At 45.2% G+C, this 15739-nt stretch overlaps 1 protein-coding gene across 8 annotated transcripts in view; it reads right to left on the reverse strand.

Annotated features, from left to right (window-relative positions):
* Positions 1-14562, reverse strand: part of LOC135093258 (probable G-protein coupled receptor Mth-like 1) — a 98423-nt gene extending 83861 nt beyond the window's left edge. For 5 of the 8 annotated variants that reach the window (XM_063992330.1, XM_063992334.1, XM_063992331.1 and 2 more), the window contains exon 1: positions 13683-14561. The gene's annotated coding sequence lies outside the window, so the exon portion shown is untranslated. Of the gene's footprint in view, positions 1-10456; positions 10727-13682 lie in introns of those variants that run through there. The other 3 variants (XR_010263272.1, XM_063992327.1, XM_063992328.1) reach the window with 2 other exon arrangements.
* Positions 14563-15739: the final 1177 nt, after the last annotated feature.

Consider the following 15739-nt stretch of genomic DNA (forward strand, 5'->3'; position numbering starts at 1 on the left):
CGGGGAGGGACACTCAAACTCTCGCTCTCTCCAATCGAGGCCGTGTGGGTGCGGGTAATGAGGTGCGTCCACAAAAAACGTGAGGAGGATAACCGCACTCACTCACTCACTCACTCACCCTGCTAGCTCTCACTCACCGTAGGAAGCTTAGGTTAGTTTCACTTGTACCGCAGCGACATGTGACCACGATGCTGCTGCGTCCTACTTATATCACTCATTCTGCAACTTACGCACTTTACTGTTTATTTATCTATTTATTTACTTATTCACTTTACCTACTGCTGTTAGTTTTATTTATTTTTCTTACGGCGTTATCATTCCATTTGTTCTACTGGCAGAGTGACTGTTACAAATGTTACTGTAATGTTTTGGAATGTTGATACACTCCATTTCTCTCTCTCTCTCTCTCTCTCTCTCTCTCTCTCTCTCTCTCCTCTCTCTCCTCTCTCTCTCTCTCTCTCTCTCTCTCTCTCTCTCTGTCCTCTCTCTCTGATTTCCAGTTAGCTGTATTGTTTTTCTTTCTCTCTCCCTCTCTCTCTTGTTTCTCTTCGTCAGCCACGTACAAATCTTTATCACGTTGTGGTGCGTCAGACGTGATTTTTCTTGCAGATCCACGAGGATGAATGCTGCGGCAGACTCTCCATTACTGATTTTCTAAAGTACCGTTTTTATTGTCGCGGGGACACTCCGAGAACACCACGTGAAGGTTGTCAACAAAAGCAAACTGTGCATAAGAAAATCAACGGATGAGAATCTGGCATAGCTTTCAAATTCCTGCGGTTTAAAGAGAACATAAATTTTCACTGTTGTTTGCCTTTGTATCCTGTTCAGCCAAAGTCCTCTATTTTTCTGCAGCTTCATTCTCCATACTCATAAGACATTGGTACATTACACTTTATCTTTGGAGCATGACCAGGGATAGCAAGAACCTCTTGAAGTCTAATTACATAACTCTGAAAATTTCCCACATACCAAAAATATACACAATATTTTCTAAGAATGATTCACTTGGTCTTATAAACTCTCCCGGTCACAGCTGATTGAACACGAGCAGCAAGGCAAAGACGGTCCAGTTCTCTTTAATGGAGCACAATGACTGGCAGCCCATATAAGGTTCTGGAGGCTGCTTTCTATGGGACAGCCTTTGATGGACGGGCTGATCTGTTGTTCTCCGGTGAGCTCTCTCTAATGGCTGCAATTCCACCCTCTTAGGCGGGGCGGCCAAACCTGGACAGTCAGAGTAATATTCGTACTATCAACCGTTTCAGCTTCTTATCTCTACTACTTTAATCCTTCGAATGCTATTTGGTACACTTTCCCTTAATCGATCTCTGAGGATTTTCTTTTTGGTTCTACAGCCACACCTAAACACTACGCTAGCTAGAAACTAGGAAAAAATATTCTTTCAATCCCGTTTTTCTTTACTGTAGGTACTTGTAAAAGTATTCTAATGTGATATTAGTAACGTCGTGTTTCATGACGCAGTGGAGGAGTTAAGCAGACTCTGGAGGAAGTTATTGAGATTTTCAAGAGTGTTTCCATGATTCTAGTGATAATTTAACGAAGATTCTGTACTATTCGTGGAGATGATATAATGAGAACATGACTAATCCCAGCGGCTCTTGAAAACGGTCACACCGAAAACCCAAAACGAACCTAAACTTTTCAGACTCGGTGTTAGAAGGAAAGGAAGAGAGGCCGAGGCGGAAGGAGATTCCTGGACGTAGATTTAAGTGGTGCATGGCGTGATGCAATGTCTGGATTCTTTATCATAACGAGGCGTGAAGGTCGGGAGAGAGAGTGAAGGCTGGCTGACTGGCGGGCTGGCTGGCTGGCAGGTTGGGCAACACCGCGATTGGGTCCAAATTCTTCATATCTTTCAGACTTCCCATCTTTCGAAATAATAACCCTTAAAATCCTCCACCGTGTCGAACGCATTATTTTTCGCACACGAAAAGCGACACCTCATCGTTTATTCTGACTCCTTACGCAGACTAAGGTACAAACACCAGCAGGCAAGAGGGCGCCTTGAGTGCCGCCACCACCACCACCCGAGGAGCAGCTGAATAAGTTCCAGAAGAGCACCTGAGGGCGTCGTGTGGAGAAAGTAATGTGTGGGTAACAATAACAGATGTGCGCCGCGCTCGCTTCCCGCCACCTCGCCCATCCCGTCCAGGCTGTACTCGCGTCCCCCTCTACATCAAAACGCCACACGCAATTTGTAAAGTCATAACAACCAAACTACTGGTAATGAATCTCCACGCTCGTCTCGGACAGTCTGTTAGGTGACCCTCTTCACTCGGATACCACCAGCAGCACCTATGTCAGTCGTGAATTTCGTTCACTTCCAAGGGAAAAGATTATACTGAAGAAAAAATCAGTTTATATTTAAGACTGAGCATATCTTTTAGAACCCTGTAGTTCTAATTTTTTTCGTCAATGGAAACGTGGCGGCGAGGTCAGTGACGTGACTCACAAGGGAAGCTGCGGAATAGTGAGAGAGGAAGGTAAAAATCCTTTAAGCCTCCATTTTATTTAGACAGTTTCTTAAATGTGACACGGATGAAGATAAAAAATACGAAATGAAACCTGTGCCCGGACACAAAGGCTGAGCCGCGCCTGGGCGTCGCCAGAGCCGCGGCGCCAAGAGTCACCACAAAACACGCCACAAATTTTCGAGGCGCCGGCCGCCCCTCGGTGTCGCCTGTCACCGCGCGGCCGAGGAGCAGCGCGAGGGTGGCGTGCGTTCACCACGCATGTCGCTGGGGCGAGGCGGTACAGCTGAGCTAAACGACAAAAAGCCAAATGAAAATAATGAAAAAGCAAGTTCATTTCTACAGCAAAAGGAGGAAAAGTTATGGCGTCTGTGCTCGCCTGTTTGTGACGTCAGGCGAGTGGCGAGACCATCACGGCGGTGCGCCCGTCACGCCCCGCAGGCCGCTAATACACAACAGATGCGGCCCGCCGAGTACGCTTTTGTTTATGGAAGGGCCTCGCTGCTGTGCCCCGTGACCTTGGCAGGGGCGCGAACACGAGGCTGGCCCCGCAACAGAGAGCGATGGCGCGGCGGTGACCTGAGGGAGTGAAGCGTCAGGGCAGCCGTGCAAACAAGAGTGGGACGCGAGGAACAACTGTAAACACGGTACTGCCAAGCCTCCCTCCTCCGTCACCGCCACTCCCTCCCTCCTCCCTCCCTCATCTCACTCTTTCTCTCCCTCCTGCCTTTGTGTTGCCGAAATTACTGGATTTATCTCCGTCTGTGTGACTGAGGAAAGGGGCTTGGGGAACACAGAGCGAGAGAGGGAGGGGGAGAGGAAGGGAGAGGAGAGAAAGTAAGAGTTTGCCGCGCAGGGAGGGGTGGGAGCGAGAGGAGGTGGGCGGGATCCAAAAGACGTCCAGATGAGATGAGGTCCCGAAGACGGTGTCCAGGGGCGGCGGATCCCTGACGGCGGTGGTGTCCTGTGTCTTGGGTCGTGCATCACAATTATGAGAGCGTCACACTCCGCCACGCCGCGTTGTCGTCTTCTGGTGTTCCTTTCTTCCCTCATTTTCTGCTTGTCTGTTTGCCTGGTCTGCCTGTCTGTTTAATCTCTCTCTCTCTCTCTCTCTCTCTCTCTCTCTCTCTCTCTCTCTCTCTCTCTCTCTCTCTCTCTTGTGACACACATGATGTAGAACTTCCTGGAAACGCCTCTCCACAAACCACACACACACACACACACACACACACACACGCACACACACACACACGTACGCAAGCAAACATAAAAAAAAAAATTCCTTTCATCTCAGACAATTCTCAACAAATCTTTTCCCTTCCTTACGACCCAAAACAACAGAGTGCCACACGTCTCCCTGGCCAATAAGCTCCCTCTCCCTCCTGGCCGCCGCCCCGCACTGACCACTGAAACCCAACACACGACCACCAACGTGAAGACAGGCATTTTCTTGTCTCCGCAAAGCCTCGACCGCTGTATCTTGCAAATCACCTCCATTTACTCTCCTGTTCTTCTTTCTCATCTCCTTCCTTCTCCTCCACCTCATTATTCTTTCTCTCTCTTATCCCGAGTGTAAGGAAATACTTGGATGAAAATTTATAAGCGGAGGAAAAGATTACAAAGCAAAAGAAGAAAAAATGGGTGAAATATGAGAAGCAGCTCTCCTAACGCAGACGTTCGGCAAGAGATAGGAATAACAGAATAAGCTGCTGGTTCCCTTGGCGGCGGGTTTGTCCAAGGTGGCGGGGAGGGGAACGCTTCGCTGATGGAAGGCCTTGGGTGCACCGGGAAGGCTGGTGGTGGTGGTGGTGGTGGTGGTGGTGGTGGTGGTGGTGCGGTGCAAATAACAGATGTAAGATTCCGTCACAGCCTCACGTGAAGATGGTTTCCGTGAATTTTACGTAACATACACACACACACACACACACACACACACACACACACACACACACACACAGATAGATTGATAGACAGATAGATATTTAATCAACCACAGCTAGGAGTCAGATAATGCAATAACCACACGAATATAACTTCACAAAGTACAGTACATAGATAGATACACGCACACACACATACACACACACACACACCTCGTCAAGTACAGATGCTGGCACTGAACCCGTATCTTTGGCGAAAAAAAAAAAACAGAGATACAAGAACACACCAAGCGCTGCAAGAAGCCAGCAAACCTACACGTAGCAAGGCCTGTATATTAAGCAAGTCCTCATCTAATATACTGAGCAGGAGGCCGTCATTACAAACTGCCACCAGATGCTTCAGTTCAAGGTAAAATTCTTGTCACCAGACCGCAAGATGAACACCGCTATTATGTCTTGGCTGCTCCTGTTAGTTAGTCATCATGAAAACACTGTCCAGTCCTATTGTTCCTCTTTTGTCTCTTGTAATGTCTTGGTCGCCCCTGTTAGTTAAGTCATAATCAAAACAGGGTCCAGCATTATTGTTCCTCTTTTGTCTCCAGTAATGTTTTGACTGTTCCTTTTGGTTAGGTCGTCATCATAACACTGTCCAGGCATTTTGTTCCTCTACCGTCTCCCGTGTTTACAAGCCACAGAGAGCGAGTCAGTGTTGCCCCGACAAGTCACACAGCTGGATATTAAACAGATTCTGGTCCATGAAGAGAGGCGAGAGACAAATCACAAACTTGACAAACTTGAAAAAATTTATGGTAGGATTAAGTGACAGATAATGATGGAACCAGGCGACATCAGATGGCTAATGTATGTGTGTGTGTGTGTGTGTGTGTGTGTGTGTGTGTGTGTGTGTGTGTGTGTGTGTGTGTGTGTGTGTGTGTGTGTGTGTGTGTGTGTGACCTTCTCTTGTCCGTTTATCTGCCTGTCTCCTCTCTCCTTTCGTCCCCTGACTCCCTCCACCCGTTTCTTTCCTTCCTTTCCCTTCCCTTCTTTTCTCTTTCCTCCTTCTATCTCTTTTTCCCCTTTCTTTTCTCCTCTTCTCTCCCTCATTTCTCTCATCATAAAAAAGTATTAACTACATTCTCCTGTTCTTAACCATGCATGATCTTCACCACACACACACACACACACACACACACACACACACACACACACACACGCATCATTATCAAAATCATCATCATCACCATTACCGTCTGAGATAAAGAGAGAAAGAAGCAAAATATTATTCGTGTAAAATAATATAATGCTTGTTTTTTTTACTTTTTTTTCTTTACTTTCTTTTTTTCGTTCTCGCGTCAAATTAATTTTCTATTTATGTCTTGTTACATTTCGCAAGATGGATCTGGTTTCATCGCAGCGTGACTCCTGGGGATGGAGGAGGAGGAGGAGGAGGAGGAGGAGGAGGAGGGAGAGAAGGAGGAAGAGAAATGAAGAAACTGGAGTAGCGAGGAGGACAAGGATAACGAGGAGAGATGAGAAAGAAGATGAGATGAAAAACGAGAGAAAAAAAAAGTAAAGAAAAAGTGAAAGATGGAAGAAGAGGCGGCAGGAAAACAAAGGAAAGAGGGAAGAAGAAGAAGAAGAAGAAGAAGAACAAGAACAAGAAGAACAAGAAGAACAAGAAGAAGAAGAAAAAGAAGAAGAAGGCACACGAGAAGATGAGAGAGACAAGAGGAAGGGAGAGTGAGAGTGAGAGGCAGCGGATGAGGAAGGAAGGCGGTGGAAGCAGGATGAGGAGTGAAAGGAACGAGAGAGAGAGAGAGAGAGAGAGAGAGAGAGAGAGAGAGAGAGAGAGAGAGAGAGAGAGAGAGAGAGAGAGAGAGAGAGAGCAGATAAAAGGGAAAGGGGAATAAGGAGAGGGGAAGGCAAGATGGGGGCAAGGAGAGCGAGGGAAACATGAGAGAGGGGGGAGGGAGAGAAGGAGGGAGAGGGTGACGAAGGGAAAACAAGTGGTGGGGACATATAAAGCTAGTCTGGGATTTCATAACTCACTTGTCACAGTCACGTCTCCTCACTCTGGCCTGCCCTCGCGCCCTCTAGAGAAAGCTGTGTAGAAGTGCCCCTAGGTAACCTTATGAGGTGTGATGTGCCCTAAGGTAGTCTGATGTGGTGTTCTTTAAGTTAACTTGTCGTGGTGATTATTAAGCTAACATGTATATTCATTTCAACCAGTGTAAAATGACTACTTGTATGTTATTAGTTATAATCTTAAGTTTCTTTACTGTTCTCATTATCATTTTCTACTGTTCTCATTATCATTTTCTTCTTATCATTATTACGAAACTAGATCACTATTCTCACTGCCATTTTTCTTTATTATTATCATTACAAAACGATTATTGAGTTTCTTGCTTGTTAAATTTTGTCCTCACTCTTCGCTACCACTCACTTCAGATCGTACATAATTACTTACATATGCTATCATAAAAACAAATAGTGAAAGCTGAAAGAAGCCAAAAAAACCCTACAAAACATGCCTACTTATTCCCATTTATCATCCTTATCCACAAATTCACCTAATCTATTAAAAACTTCCTATTGACTCGCCACAAACAACCTTACAACTTTTCCTCACTTCCTTGCTTCCTCAGAACCCGTCACGTTCAAATTTTCACCCTCCAATACTCCCCTCTCACTGTTGCTCTTCTGTCACTCTCACACTCCTTCGATCATTTTTACTCCCACGCACTCTCCCAGTCACCCTCCCTCGCCCTTGTCACCCTCACACTCTAACAGGCAGCTTAAACAAACCTTCACTAACCGCTCTCACCCCACTGGAACCCCGTAAGAGTGATAGTCCTAACAGTAGTAACGCTCTCTTGCCCCCTACTGGCAGTGCGGCTTAGCTCTCTCTTGGTGCAGGAGTGTCGTGTGTTCATTAATTATTTCCTTGGTCGTTTTGTGAAGAGCAACGGCAGGGAGTTGTGTTTCGGTGCGTCTCGAGTGTTGATTTGAAGCTTCGTGTGTGTGTGTGTGTGTGTGTGTGTGTGTGTGTGTGTGTTTATTTAATCACTTTTGTAATGAAATTGTTCATATTATTATAAGTGTGGTCAATAAACACTTACCTACTTACATACTGTGTGTTTAACCTTTCTTTTATTATCTCTCTCTCTCTCTCTCTCTCTCTCTCTCTCCTCTCTCTCTCTCTCTCTCTCTCTCCTCTCTCTCTCTCTCTCTCATTTTTCCGTTTTGTTTTGCCTTCGGTGTCTTTGTGTCTGCCTATCTGTCTGTCCTCTCTTTGCTTTGATTACATTTGATATCTCTCTCTCTCTCTCTCTCTCTCTCTCTCTCCTCTCCTCTCTCTCCTCACTCTCTCTCTCCTTCTCTCTCTCCTCTCTCCCTCTCTCTCATTATCTCTCAGTCGGGCGGTTTTGTGGTGCTTTTGTCTCCAAGTGGTGGTCGGTTATGTCTGATTTTATCTCTCTCCTCTCTCTCTCTCTCTCTCTCTCTCTCTCTCTCCTCTCTCTCTCTCTCCTCTCTCTCTCCTCTCTCTCTCTCTCTCTCTCTCTCTGAATAGTGAAGTAGTACAAGAGGAACAAATAACGAAAAAAATTAAGATAAAAAAAAATGAAAATTGATAGCGAGAAGGTCTTACTTCACACACACACACACACACACACACACACACACACACACACACACACCTCCACAAACTCCCTTCCTTCCTTCCTCTCATTTTCCCACACTCGGTCAAAACACACACAACACACTTGCTCAAAACTTACACATATACACACAGAGAGAGAGAGAGAGAGAGAGAGAGAGAGAGAGAGAGAGAGAGAGAGAGAGAGAGAGAGAGAGAGGAGAGAGAGAGAGAGAGAGGAGAGAGAGAGAGAGGAGAGAGAGGAGAGAGAGAGAGGGAGAGAGGGAAAGGGAAGAGAAGGGAGGAAGGGAGGGGGGTGTGGAAAAAAAAAAAAAAGCAGAGAATGACAATGAGATGGATGAAGAATATTTAGTTTCTCCCGGGAAGTCAAACAGTGATGCGGCGAAAGGGTGAGAAAAGAGACCGAGAGGAATAAAGTTTTGGGGAATGAAGCGAGGAGGGAATGGAAACACGTAAGCCGGAGAGCAAGTAGAAAAGGAAAGGAAGGGAAGTGATCGTAAAAGATGCTCAGTTGCGTAATGAATCAGAGAGAGAGAGAGAGAGAGAGAGCAAACTGCAGTGTGTGAACGGTGAAATTTGTGAATGTGTGAATGTATGAATGTAGGTTTAATCAGTCGTGAATATTGACTCGCTTTACCAGTAATGTGTGTTTTGCCTTTCCAATATTGACTCACGCCGCCAGACAAGACAAGGGAGGTTCATCATTGTTAGTATCATCACCACCATCATCACGATCGTTATCACCATTACATCATTACCAATTTCATTAATCGCACACGCACACACAATTAAAAAAAATCTGCTTAGTTCAGGTGAATTACGTAGAATGCTGCTGCTCTTGTTATTGCTACTACTACTACTACTACTACTAACTACTAATAATAATAATAATAATAATAATAATAATAATAATAATAACAATATTGCAGTACTTACATCTATTGCTGTTAAAAGAGTAATAGTTATTGTAATGATAGTAGAAGTAGCAGCAGCAGCGATAGTAGTAGTAGTAGTAGTAGTAGTAGTAGTAGTAGTAGTAGTAGTTATAAGCGTAATAGTAGTGTCGCTCGAAATATTACAAAAATTACAGTATTAGATAAATAAGTCCTCCAAACATCGCGCCTTGAAGTGAAAATCAAAAACAATAAAAATAAATATATACAAAAAAAAAAAGAAATATAATTGGATGTGGAAGAAAAAAAAAAAAAACTGACAGCTGCTAATGTCGCTGTGAACTGATCTGTACTCGCTTCATGAGCTGCACAAATTACAGAACAGGAAAGAACACAAGACTTTCAGTAGCGGGTCGATGTAACAGAAGTGAAACACCAAGAAAACCAATTAAGTGTTGCGTTATAGAAAAATGCACGGAAGAAACACGAGAAAGTGAATCAGGTCTTGGTGTGGCGACCCCGCGTGAGGGAGGGAGAAAGAGAGAAGCGAGGGAAGGGAAGGAGAGGGCCAGGCAGGGAGGGAGGGGTGGAGGTACAGTATACAGTTAGCAAGCTTATTACAAAAAGGTTCATTGCATTATCTGTACAGAATGAGAGGTGCTGCAACATACCGCACATTGCTCTCTCATTATTTCCAGCATTCTTAAGCCACTTTCAGCTTCCTTTGGTATCAGCAGAGTCATGCAGGGATGCGGGTGGCGAAGTGTTGCGTGTCTATCAATGGGAGACAAAATATAAAACCAAAATAAAAATTGCTGATATTCTTTTGTTTTCTAATTTGTGTCACTTGATAAAGGCATTCATAAGGATGTGTCTAGTTACTTTTGAAAGGGAAGCAACATTACAAGCTCGCTTCTAATGCTATAAATACGAGTACAGCTGTCACTTCTTCATCTGTCTTCACAACAGTAGTGGTTGGGGTAACAAGGATTAAATGGGTGTAGTAGCAATAGTAGTAGTAGTAGTAGTAGTAGTAGTAGTAGCGATACTGTTGTCGTAGAAAGAGAGAGTTAAGTATGTAATTGAAAAAGGGAAGACGGGCACACTTAGCGGTGGTCAGCCATCTCATTCAAAAGTACACAACACAACCCCGTCAAGCCGAGAACCCCACCGCCTCATCATTAGGACCCCCATCACCACCGCCGGCCACTCCAACACGCCACTCACAAGGAACACCCGCATCGGACCAAGGAAGATGGAGTGTTTTAAGCTTCCTTGTATCGGATTGAGTACAAAAAATTATGTATGTTGCTGATTCAGTGGCACCAATATTGTCTTAAAGAAAAAATATTTGTAGCTTTAACATGAAAAATATGAAATGATACTTTGCATTCTTAAATTAATATAAATAAGTCAATACTGTGAAATATTACTAATGTTTTTCGATAATAGCTTCTCACAAAAGTAAGTCTTCATAAAAGTTTTTAAAAAATCATATTTGTAACTTACGTGACGAAAGATCCATACCTTTAATTCTATACCGTAAATACCATAGAAGTGAAGGAGCAATTTTCTCGTTACAAACTTTCTTGTTATAACTGAACTTCCTGGTGTGCGAGAGAAAGGCAAGCAGGCGATGGCGCAGAAGTGTGTGGTCGCCCACTATTTAGTTTCGTGTCGGGGTGTCGAGTGGCTTAAAAGCACTTGAGTATTTCCTAATAGGTTCCATTAGAGCAACACGCCAAGGGAAGCATGGCTGGCTGCACGCTCCTTGTACAGCCACGCCACTTGTCCACGCTCCGTGCCTTCACCCCGGTACACGCAGCACACGCTCCGGTTACGCTGAAAAATAAATCAAGCTCTCCAGTTAATTATCGCAAAGCTTGGTCAGTGTCCTGTCTCCTCGCTCCCCTCCGGTCAACCCTTCCCTGCACTTCTCCACCGACCAGAGATCGCATTCCAAAACAGTGAGGCGTCTTGTTTCCACTGTAACACCTGCAGTGGAAGTTATTGGGGTTTTCCAGGGTGCTTTCATGATTCTGGTGATAATTCAACAAGGCTTCTGCACCACCAGTGAAAAAAAGACACGTGAGAATACGACTTACAGAGAGTGTGTGTGTGTGTGTGTGCGCGCGCGCACCGGGGCGAGACTAAGTGGTCGCCAGCCTCCATTCTCACCTGTGGATGATTGCTGTTATTAAGACGCGAACCATTAGTTTACTCGTCAGCTCTCCCTCACCTCCCTCCTTGCTCTTATCTCCTCGATCACTCGCTAAATACAACGTGCACTAAACTAAAGGTACTATTCTTTAAATGCTTCCTTCAGGTCACCGCCGATTTAATCTCCCAGTGTTAAGGCTGCTGCTCTTTAAATGTCTCTTTCAGGTCACCCACGATTTAATCTCCCAGTGCTGGAGCGCCGCCGTTACACGCAGAGCAAGCACGGCGCGAGGTTAGCCCGGCCCAGTGCTTGCCTTGGTGACTGGCTGATGAACTATAATGATCGTTGGTCCGCGCCGCCCTAATTCAGGACCAACACACACTGAGGCTGGACAAACGGACGCGAGCCAGTACTGACACACTTGCCTTGTTCGTATTGACACTGATAATACAAGGTGCCACGAGTCTTCTATTTCACTTTTCTTACTTTTATTATTACTTTAGATACATAAGAGGGCGTTGGACAGTTAGAGTAAAGTGATGGCAGCTTATAAATGGTAGAATAAAGCAAAGGAGATGGAAGACTATAGATAGAGAGACGAGATGTGAAGTCTTCTTGGCAGGGAACGTACAGCTAACAGACGGGTGTGGAGGAGGAGGAGGAGGAGGAGGATGGTTATGTTCTGTTGGGAGCTCAAGAGGTGATGATACAAGGAGGAGGAAGATAAGGAGGGCGACGAGGAAGATGGGCAAGACAACAAAGAAGAGATCGAGGAGAACGAGGAGAACGAAGGGAATAAACAAAGACTAAGAAGAAAACGATAAGGAGGAGGAGGAGGAGGAGGACAACAATGACAGTGGCAAAAATAAAAACGTGAAAGATCTGAACGAAAAGAAGAACGACGAGGAGAAGGAGAAAGAGGAAGAGGAAGAAAAGAAGGAGGAGGAGGAAGAGGAAGAGGAGGAGGTACAGAGTTTACGGGAATCACCTTTTTCTGACAGGGTTTAGATGTCGTTCAAATGTTGCTGTCCTTCAAAACACAACGTAACGATTTCCTCACTGCTAACTCAAAAGACTCTATAGTTCTAAGTACATTTTCTCCAAACATTCCTTCTGCCCTGCTAGACAAACAAAAAAAAAAGACGATAGATGAAAAACTTCCGATCACTGATATTGCTTCATCTTATTGTCATCCGTTAGTCTTGAAACTCACCCAAATACAGAGCCTTAATTTTTTTTTAAAGCTTTTGGGGTTTCGTAGTTATTTTCAAAAGCCACAAGTTAGGTTTTCACGACTTTTTTTTTTAATTGAGGATGCAGAAAAATTTGTTAAGCAATCATTAGAATCGTTAAAACATTCTCGAAAATCCCAGGGTTATCCACTACCCAGAGCAAGTTAGAAAACAGTGATAAGATTGAAAAGTAAAAGAAAAAGACTGAAAAGAAAAGTTTGAGTATATAGTCACTCTTAACACTCGTACTAAAATCGAGTTGCGTTGAGTATATAAGATCATTCTATGCAATATTCCTTAAACAGCTTCACCTTTTAATACTGCTTGAATATTCCCCTTCTAACTGCCATATTAAACTCAGATATTTTTGGTTTCATCTGTCAAAAGTTACAACATCAAGTAATCATATTCTCAAACTTCTTGATGTCTTATTTGAACTTCTCCTTTTTAATACGTCTCTTTACCTTAATTTTATTTATTTATTATTATTTTTTTTAGGGGGTTCAAGAGTGTTTTCATAATACTAATAACAATTCGACGAGTTTTCTGAGCCATCGACGCGGCAAAACTCAAGAAAAACCTCTTTAATTATCTTTGTCGACTTTGGAAAACACGGACCTTGGTGTTGGAAAAGTAGAATAGAATTTTGGATTTCCTTGCATTATTTTCTTTCTTTATGAATTCGTGAAGAGAAAAAAAAAATAATTGCATTTTGCGAAGTAACGAGTACAATGTTACAAGAAACCACATTAAGACAGAATGGACATCATAATCTACACCATTAACGTGTTTGATGACTGTGTGTGTGTGTGTGTGTGTGTGTGTGTGTGTAGAGTGGAGTGAAAGGGAGAGGAAACTAAGGAGGAAAACGAGAGCGGCGAAGGAGGAGGAGGAGGAGGAGGAGGAGGAGGAGGAGGAGGTTGACGGAAGAATGAAAGAAAGGAAGGTGAAAGGGTGGGAGTCAAAGAATGGGAAACGGCGGCTCGCTTGTCTCGGGAAAGTGCCTTCCTGTGTTTGTTTCAGGGCGAGCGTAACGGAAGCTGCGCGCGCCTCAATACTGTGTTAAGTAGTTATCCCGCTCTCTCTCTCTCTCTCTCTCTCTCTCTCTCTCTCTCTCTCTCTCTCTCTCTCTCTCTCACACACACACACACACACACACACACACACACAAACAATCAATATAATTTATGAAATACAATATTGGAAGGAGCGTGTCCCAAAAACATAATTCGTCTTAAAGAAAAATAAGACAAAACAAATTTAAAAGACGCGACACAAGTTTAACTCAATCCTGTCAAAATATATAGAAACAGGGAATAATTAGCTATAAATAATAAATCAAAACAGCCAAAACACTTACGAGTCAGGTCCTCCAGGCGCAGTGAGGGAGTGAGGGAGTGAGGGAGAGAGGGGGGGGATCGGTGCAGTACTGTCGCAGCTCTGCCTTGAAGTGTTACGCGCGGTGCGCCGCGACGACCTTACTTTGCGTGCGGCGAGTTTTCCCTTCTTTTCCTTTCCTTCCTCCTCCACTCTCTTATGATCCCTGTCCTGTGCGCGGCCGACTGTTAGTTTGTCTGGACGTAAGCGCCTCCTCGTGTCCAAGCACAGGTCCTAGCGTGGTGTGCGTGTATGCTTCTCACGGAGCGGCGACCTTGGCACCGTCAGAAGAGAGCTGCGGCACTCAGGTAATTACATCGTCCTGCTCACTTTCCGCATTACTGAGCCATCGAGTCCTGAGACAGCAGTTCAAGGAGCACCACGCCAAGGCAACGCGTCTCCTCTATCAGGCACTGACGTAGAGCCGCGGGGTCACGGGTCGTCTAGGCGGCCAAGTTCCCGTCACCAGTCCAGTGTTGGGAGACGCACGACGGACGCACGACACCCAGCCTTAGCACTCCGGCAGCACGCGCGCTACTGCCTGGCTAGTGCCGCTGAGAGGGTGAGTGGTGCGCTACTTGGCTCTTCGCTCCGCCCCATCGTGGCCCATCCTCCTGGCTCTGCGCAGGAAACGTTCACGGGGCAGCAGGGAACCTGCAGACGCGCGCATCTTCTCCCACACATTTGGGTAATGGTAGCGAGCCGGGCATTCCTGAGCCTCTTACTGGAAACATTTCGGCGATGATGCGTGATGACGATAACGATAATGGTGATGGTGTGATGGCGGTGATGGTGCCTTGACGTTCCCACCTTGACAAACAGGTATTCTGGTGGCAGCTCAAGGTGCGAGGCAGGTAAGAAGCCAGAATGGGAAGATTACGTTAACTTTAATCCTGAAAACGTATTTTTGATCCTCCTGGTAAAATGCTGCGTGAATGGCAAATGTGTGTTTGCTATTAAGTGATGGTTGTTATCTGTACGCTTGTTCATGGAATTCACAACACACATACTTTACGAAGGTTGACTGGAGGAGTTATGTGAAGCATCGCCTCAGTTCACTCGGGTCACTTCACTGCAGCTGCTCGTCCTGTATACGTGGAGCTCCGGAACCGTAATCTGAAACACTTCTGCCTGCCCGCACCTCCACTACTTTCAGAAGGCTCTAGTTGAAGTTGAATATGTAATTTAATACCCTCTCTCTCTCTCTCTCTCTCTCTCTCTCTCTCTCTCTCTCTCTCTCTCTCTCTCTCTCTCTCTCTCTCCCCCCTTTGTTCTCTACCCCCAATCTCCCCAACCAGCGACTCAAGGTAATCAGCAGAGATCCCTTACCAACCTCCTCCTCCTCCTCCTCCTCCTCCTTCCCCTACCAGTCAGTGCCTTCCTCCATCGCCCCCCGCAGCGCCCCTCCACGGTATCCCCTATTACTCAACCCCAGCCCTTCCTCCTCCTCCTCTTCCTCCTCCACCTACATACTCATACAATTTTTCCTTTACTCTCACAACTTCGTTATATCCCTCTACTTCTTTCTTATCACAACTCTCTCTCTCTCTCTCTCTCTCTCTCTCTCTCTCTCTCTCTCTCTCTCTCTCTCTCTCTCTCTCTCTCTCTCTCTCTCTCTCTCTCTGTGTGTGTGTGTGTGTGTCCTCCACCTTCCTCTCCCCTTTCTCTCTCTCTCTCCCTCTCTCCCCTCTCCCTCTCCTTCTCCCTTGGCTGCAGCTCATCTCCCTCTAACAATAACTGTACATACGTAGATTGCGTCACACACACACACACACACACACACACACACACACACTGCTAAGGCCGTACCACTTGGAAGACTACAAGACAGAGATAAAGACGAGATAAAACGCCAGCAGATGATTGGAGGAGAATGTTGAACTAAAAAAAAAACTCGTCTGTGTGATGATCTGCGAGTGACGTATGAAAAATTGTGGCGGGAAAAATGAACAAGTAGATAAATAGAGACGAGATGACAGTGAATTTTGAACTCGCCGTTTCTCTGACTCTCTCTCTCTCTCTCTCTCTCTCTCTCTCTCT

The sequence above is a fragment of the Scylla paramamosain genome, chromosome 42 (assembly GCF_035594125.1).
Source record: "Scylla paramamosain isolate STU-SP2022 chromosome 42, ASM3559412v1, whole genome shotgun sequence".
NCBI classification, from domain to species: Eukaryota; Metazoa; Arthropoda; class Malacostraca; order Decapoda; family Portunidae; genus Scylla; species Scylla paramamosain.